At 41.8% G+C, this 7,500-nt stretch overlaps 1 protein-coding gene across 2 annotated transcripts in view; it reads right to left on the minus strand.

Moving 5' to 3' along the window:
- Window positions 1–7,500, minus strand: part of pde3b (phosphodiesterase 3B) — an 82,989-nt gene that overhangs the window by 38,832 nt on the left and 36,657 nt on the right. The window lies entirely within an intron of this gene.

The following is a 7,500-nucleotide window of genomic DNA, read 5'->3' on the forward strand; positions in this document are numbered from 1 at the left end:
TTCTGAATTTCTCTCCTGAAGAGACAATAAAGGATAATCTAATCTAATCTATTCAGAATTAAAGTGAGTGAATTCTGAATTAAATGTCTCATGTAAACGTAGCCACTGTGAGACAATAGCTTTGTCTGGAAAAGATGAAAATGTGATGAAGGAAATGTAGAGTGGGTTTTGGTTGGGCATCTTCATATTGACCATGCTAGAATACTCCTAAACACACTGACTTGACCTCACGCTGCACCCAGCAAAGAGAGCCAGAGGCCAACACATTCTATCTCAGTATCACACATTTAGTCTCCTCATCACTACAAAATGAGCACCAGTGCTACTGTACGATTGACTCATTTCCAAACGTTATTTGATGGTTTTATGTGATATCGTGTTTTTACTCACAGCTTTATATGTGTTTTACTCATCCACTAATCCTGACTGGTACTGTACAGAATAAGCACATTATGTTACATAAAGTGAAAACACAGTGTTCCACTGTATCTAATTGATATAACATGGGCGGCCATATCAAGCTTAACGCAGACGGACACAATTTCAAACAAACACACCCGTACTTTACAGCCACAAAACACATCTCAAGACACACATCACATACAGTACACACACGAGGCAGAAACTATTCAGTCTAACAGCCATGATGCAATGGTGCTAAAGGAAATAACATTTCCCCAATTCCCTCCATATGTTGCAACTCTCCAGCAGTTACAACATGATTCTGCGTACTCTGTCTATTCTTAAACAGTTTATAATACTTTCCTGTAAAGGACCAAAGTGCTTACATAAGTGAATGAGTGCTATCCGCATCATCGGGGTCATTTTGCTATATATCACCCTGATAAAGCCTTTACGGCACAGGTCCGTTGGAATAAAGGAGTGTTACGGCGGTTCACCAGTGTGATATAAAAGCAGATAAGAGCCCTATTTTCAGTAAAACAAACACTCGGGTGCGATTGTATATTTCAGTGTACGGCTTTAAATAAACTGTGCTAAAGTCAAAGGCCACCACTGGGAGCTTCGCAATTCAGAAGAATGTATTGATCCTTGTGGCAAATCATTACTAAAGATGGTATTAGTTGTCCTTGTAGTCGGGGGGAGGGTCACTCGATATGCACATGACAAGCAGTTGCCTTCAACTTTGACACCAAGTAACTCGTCGACGAAGCATGCGATGTGAGTGAACAACACCTCAGGTGTCAATGTGTTCCAGACGGTGAACGGAAGTCATGTCCTGCCGCTGTCAAAACATTTGCGAACATTATCTTATCTTAATGAACGAGAAACGTTTATTGTCACCTATCTAGGGTTGGCGGAGCGCCCTCTTGTACAGTCGGCTCTCCCTTTCAGAGGACACGGCGGCCTAGTCGGACAGCCAGAGCTCTGAGAAATACTACAGCACCATTGCTAATCAGCTTGGCCAGATAAACTAGCCAGTGTCGTGTCGATCTGAGCTACCTGTCGAGCTACCAAGCCATTACAATAGTGCCTCTAGGGTTAAAGGTTAGGAGGAGGGTTTTGGTCAAGGCTATGTAAAAAGCCTATTGGTAGCTCATCTTGATGCAGTAGCCCATATCAACAGAACACCAGCCTGGAGCAATCACTTCCCGATTCAGGACATTAATTTGGCCTTCAGGAAAACAGAGTGGACCATCTGTGACATCAGAGTTAAAGTTACACCACCCAGGGCTGTTTTTCCAACTAACTCCTATATTAAACCGGGAGGTATACTAAGAAGCTGGTTCACTACACCAAGTTAAGTTTACCTTGAGGTAGAGCGAAATCATCTACAGAAGAGCCTGTTAACCTTTTCTTCACTTAATGATACCTGCAGGTATATCTATTAGCAGGTCTACCACTTCCTGTAGGTTAACTAATCCTGGTTCATCACTTAACCATGCTCTTAAGGGCCGTACACACACGTCGCTGCTAGTTACTCGCTCAGCGAATGAACTCAATAGAATGTCAATGTGTCCCAGCGAGACTCGCAGGCGAGTACTGTACAAGCGATGCGATATGGGCGGATTCCGAGTTGAACATATTTTATCTTTGAGCGAGGCGAGTAAGCGAGTAACCAATTGGAATGCAGAGTTCGGTACTTCTCGCCTGTTCATTGGCAGTTAAAGCCGCGGGAACTTTCAGCGAACGTTCCATGAAAGAGTGGCGAGTAGGCGAGCAAGCGAAAAGCTAGCTTTGTGTGTGTACGCCGCTTTATATACCCCCCAGGCTGGCTCCCATCACTTGCTGTTGGTGCTTGTGTGCATGTGCATACCAGCCATGGAGTGGAACTGTATGGCACAGTCCACACAACCTACTTAGCTTACTTGTTCGGGATAAACCCAGATTTACAGTTGTCAGTAACAGAACAGTAGACATGCTAGGCCCTCATACTCAGCCCCTTGTGTTGTTGTATGCACCTTGTAAGATTTGTAGCTATCAGTGACCAATGGCTCAAGTCAAAGATTAGTCTGTTAAATACATTATTTCCGCAATCTTACTGCAGTTGGACAAGATCTTCCAGACCAATCAATCACACAAGGTAACACACACACACATTTGAACAAATATGAGAAATTGTAGTGTTTTTTTATCTAGCTATTAAACACATTGAGCTGCATGTCTTCTATGAATTGTACTATACAAATAAAAAATATTATTATATTCAGATGGTTCCACGAATGTGTACAGTAGCTGTAGTGAAATGTTGAGTATATATTTTTTTTGCCACAGAAGTCAATGTGGTGCTTGAAAGGGTGGAGAGTGGGTGGAATGACTTGAATGCTGATTTAAGGCGTTTGGCCAGCCAGACTGCTGGGAGAGGTCATGAAAAACAAGTTTGATCAGCATTCCTCATCTCGGAGGTGAAGTCATACAGTTTATATGCGTAGTAGTAAAAGAGAGTTAATGAAACGATTAATACCCATCAGTCACACGAGACAACAGTTGGTAGGCCACAACAACAGCCCGAAAGCTCATTCATGGCACTCTCGGTTTATGAGTTAAGGTTAATGGTGCGCAACATCCTTCCTTAATTCTTGCTCCATATTTGAACTCCATTTCTACCCATTTTCACTGCTTGAAAAGTCACATCTCAACAGCTGTATGTAGGCCTAACTGTACAGTATTTCTGATCATGATTTTAAAGTACAAACTCTGGTAGAGTTACATTTTTCAAAATAAGAGGAACGTAAAAAAAAAAATTGTATCAACGACACAGTGTGCAGACCACCGGTTTTAAAGTTTTCCCTTTAACCTTAAAAATACAAAACATCTAACTACCAGTAAGTCCACAGCACAGGCAGTGAATGCAGTCTTGGGCCAAAACTTTGGGGAGTTTTACAGGAGGGGTTTTAGGAGAGCACCGCCCGTGGAGCAACTATGCCCCGGACCATACCACTGTGGAGCGTACCATGATCCAGTCTCACTTCGGAGCCAGAGCTGAGTAGAGGGAACTATTGATGGGAGTTTAGTGTACGTGTGTATGATGTGTCTTTGTGGATGTCTAAGTATGCCTGCTGTGCATGACCATGTGAATTAGTGTATGGTACGCGGTAAATTTTAAAGGGTTGATTCAATATTTAAGGAGTCAAATGTAACACTCCTATACTTGGTCTTACTTTTTAAGTGTTGATTTAACACTGTAAAACCCTACAGGTGTTGATTTAAAAAAAAAACGCTGTGTATAGGTGTATATGTATAATGTGTGTATGGGTGTATATGAGTGTATGCGTCTTTGAGAGTATGTATGTGTTGTGGAAGAGTGTGTTGTTTCGAGTGGGGTTGGTGATGGTGGTGGTGTGGTGGTGTCACCAAGGGTAGCTGGCAGGGCCGTGGAAAATTCTTGAGCCGGGGGAGAGGGGCAGCAGCGACGGCAGTGGCAGTGGCAGCAGCATCATCCTGTGCTTTTGACACCCAGCTGTCACTTCTCCCTGCAGGTGTTGTTCTGGGACGGGCTCTGTGATTGGCCCAAACGACGCGGGCTACTCACCTCCTCACTCACTCACCACTCGCCGCTATCGCCAAAACAGAAATAAGCCATTGGATAAGCCAAATGTCGAGTGATGGTACTCGCTCCAGGGGGCTGCCAATATGCCAAATGAACAGTTGCGACGTGCAACTGTTATAACACAGAGAGACAGAGGAGTGGTGTTCAGGGAAGCTAACAGGGTGGACAAAGGGGTCAGCTGTTTTGGGCCCAGGAAAAAGGGGGGTTTAGAAATAGGTCCACATTACTTTCTACGTATTGGGTGGGGGGGCCTTCCAGATGACGTTGTTCTGGGCCCAGCCAAAGCTGTCAGGAGCCCTGGTGGTGTTATTATAGGTTTGTCAATGGGCTTCCACAGTAGCCGTGGCACCACAAGCGTCTGTTATGGTCAAGTCCACCAGGCCCCAAGAGAAATGTCCACATGAAGGAACGACAGCCCTGATATGACATTCATGATATCCACTCAGAGGTCAAGCTGTCAACTCAAGTAGATGTCGTGCTAACAGATGGCCTTAGAAAACCCCACACAAACAGTACGAACTGTACTTCGTTGTCAAGATTTGCTTCTCGTACCACCTTGTTGGTGAATTAAAAATATTACTTGGATTACAGGACAAACAATCTAATTAAAGTCTACAGCTGCAACAATGTGTACAAAGTAAGGCATGTAATATAATGACATATAATAATATTCCTGTGCTATTCATTTTTTCCCCTCAAAGCAGATCCAAAGATGGGCAGACAGAGGTGGCAAGCTAGCCTGGATGTACTGTGCTCTGACAACTAGCACAAGCATTTAGCCCCCAGTCCAGAATTCTTGGAAGCCCTGAAACTATATCCATATAGCAAATCACCCATCATAGTTCAGTGGATAAAACCATGGTTGAGATTTGAACTTAGCTGTAAGAGTTCTTACAATACCATATGATACGTTTTTACATTGTAATATTGAAAACGAAAGGCCCCAAAAAGGTGCTCGAAGCAGTGGGGAAACACAACAAACAACGTTTCCATTCGAACCACGTTAATGGGTAAGAGCCTAAGGTGTAAAACAGAACTGTTTAGAACTGTGCAGTGAGAGGAACGCTGGATTTCACTGGTGTCTAAAAGTTTATGGCAAAGTTCCGTAAAACAAACACCATGTTATGAGAAAAACACAAAACCTTTTGTCCAATCCCAAGAGAGTTTCATGTGGTCAATGGCAATGCCACGGTTGAAGAAACACTACCACGGTGGTGAAATGCAGTAGTGGTAATACTTCTGGTAAATACTATGTGTTGTGGTGACAAGTCCAGAAGTACAGCCACACAACATCACAATGACATGGACTTTAAAATTATGGATTAGAAGAGGGGTCATTCCACGCCAAATCAACAAGAGCCCGCGCACTTAGGTCTCAAAAAATTCTGAAAATATTACCAAGTGTACCCATGGTACTTAAGAGAAACACTGTACATTTATTTGAATGTAAGATGTATACTCTCCATGTTACAGCCAATTTTACTGGGGGAGGGGGGTGCCCATTTTGTTCACACTCTTTTTTTTGTCAAAGTTCACAAGCCCGTAGCTCAATAACTAAACGATGTAGGAAGTTCAAATTTGGCATGCTGGTACATAGATAGGAATAGTTTGTTGCAAAACTGTCAGTTTTGGTCTGTATGATCCTGCATCATCATGGCATTCCCTCAAAGATGATACAAATTGTACTGGAGTTTTTGGCTGTGCTCTGTTTAGGCCTTCAGAAGACATATTTGTGCCCAACATAGCCTCTTGATTTTTTTTCCCTTGTAGAGACAAGTAGGAACACTCTCATAAAAATCTATAAATAGAAAGGAAACCCCATTAGTGTTTGACCAGAAGACCTCACAAGTCTGACAAATCATTTTGGGTGTCATTTTCAGAGCTCCAGAACCCCTTGTGGGATTGTCCACAGATTTTTATTTTATTTTTTTCTTCATTCTCCATGAATTCTTCTTTTTAAAAATGCAAATGAGACTTGTCTTATGTGATGTTTTCTTTTGTAATTTCCAACCTGAACATGGGCAACATGCACATTGAGGGCAATATGTTTTCTATGCGTTTCTTCCGCTGCCATCTGCTGGTCAAAAAAAGTAACAACATGACTCCTTGTGCCTGACCTACTGTCTCTTTTGGTGTGCGAACCTGCTCCCACATTGAACGCTCCTGAAATCATTTAAATTGAAAGGGATACCTGCACCCCTGCACAGGGACTCTCGGGTGATCATGTCTGGGCAAAATTTGCATTTGATTATTTAGCCTTTACATTAAATGTTATCGAAATCATGTTGCTCTCTTTTTGCATTTTGCCCATGTATAGGGTGGAAATTACAAAAGAAAACATCACATAAGACAAGTCTCATTGGCATTTTTAAAAAGAAGACTTCATGGAGAATGAAGAAAAATATAAAATAAAAAGCTGTGGACAATCCCACAAGGTGTTCTGGTGCTCTGAAAATGACACCCAAAATGATTTGTCAGACTTGTGAGGTCTTCTGGTCAAACACTGATGGGGTTTCCTTTCTATTTATAGATTTTTATGGGAGTGTTTCTACTTGTATCTACAAGGGGAAAAAAATCATGAGGCTATGTTGGGCACAAATATGTCTTCTGAAGTCCTAAACAGAGCACAGCCAAAAACTCCAGTACAATTTGTATCATCTTTGAGGGAATGTCATGACGATGCAGGATCATACAGACCAAAACTGACAGTTTTGCAACAAACTATTCCTATCTATGTACCAGCATGCCAAATTTGAGCTTCCTACTAGGTTTAGTTCTTGAGCTACGGGCTTGTGAACTTTGACAAAAAAAAGAGTGTGAACAAAATGGGCGCCCCCCTCCCCCAGTGAAATTGGCTGTAACATGGAGAGTATACATCTTACATTCAAATAAAGTAACACTGTTTCTCTTAAGTACCATGGGTACACTCAGTAATATTTTCAGAATTTTTTGAGACCTAAGTGTGCGGGCTCTTGTTGATTTGGCGTGGAATGACCCAGAGAGGAATCACTGTCTTCAAATAGAAATATTATCCAAACTATAGTCAAAATGATTCAGTTTAGCAGTTTTAGGCTAACAAATTCTTCCTGAGAACGTAAGCTCATGGTATTGTAGTTCCAAGCAGTCATCTCATGAATTCCAAGGCTGGTATTTTTGTGAAAAGGCCTACTAACCAATTCTAATGCTTGAGAATTGCAAACCGATACACTTGGAATTACAGTGATTGTTTTGATTTAATTTTTGGATTAATGGTGTACTTATTTCCTTAGCCTTTAGAAATATACCATAGCATTGGCTGTGATGAAAACACAATTAAGTCTGAAAGCCTGTAAAATATACATGAAGGTAGGTTGTGTAAACCTACGAAATGGTGACAACTTTCAGGGGCAGTGAGTACTTTTTTACAAGCCCCTCTATGTTTACAATTAAAACTGCCGAGTGCGCTTCTACGCTTCTAGTTAACAGGTCTTCGTATAAATCCTTAAAACAAT

This window comes from Engraulis encrasicolus, chromosome 22 (assembly GCF_034702125.1).
Source record: "Engraulis encrasicolus isolate BLACKSEA-1 chromosome 22, IST_EnEncr_1.0, whole genome shotgun sequence".
NCBI lineage: Eukaryota > Metazoa > Chordata > Actinopteri > Clupeiformes > Engraulidae > Engraulis > Engraulis encrasicolus.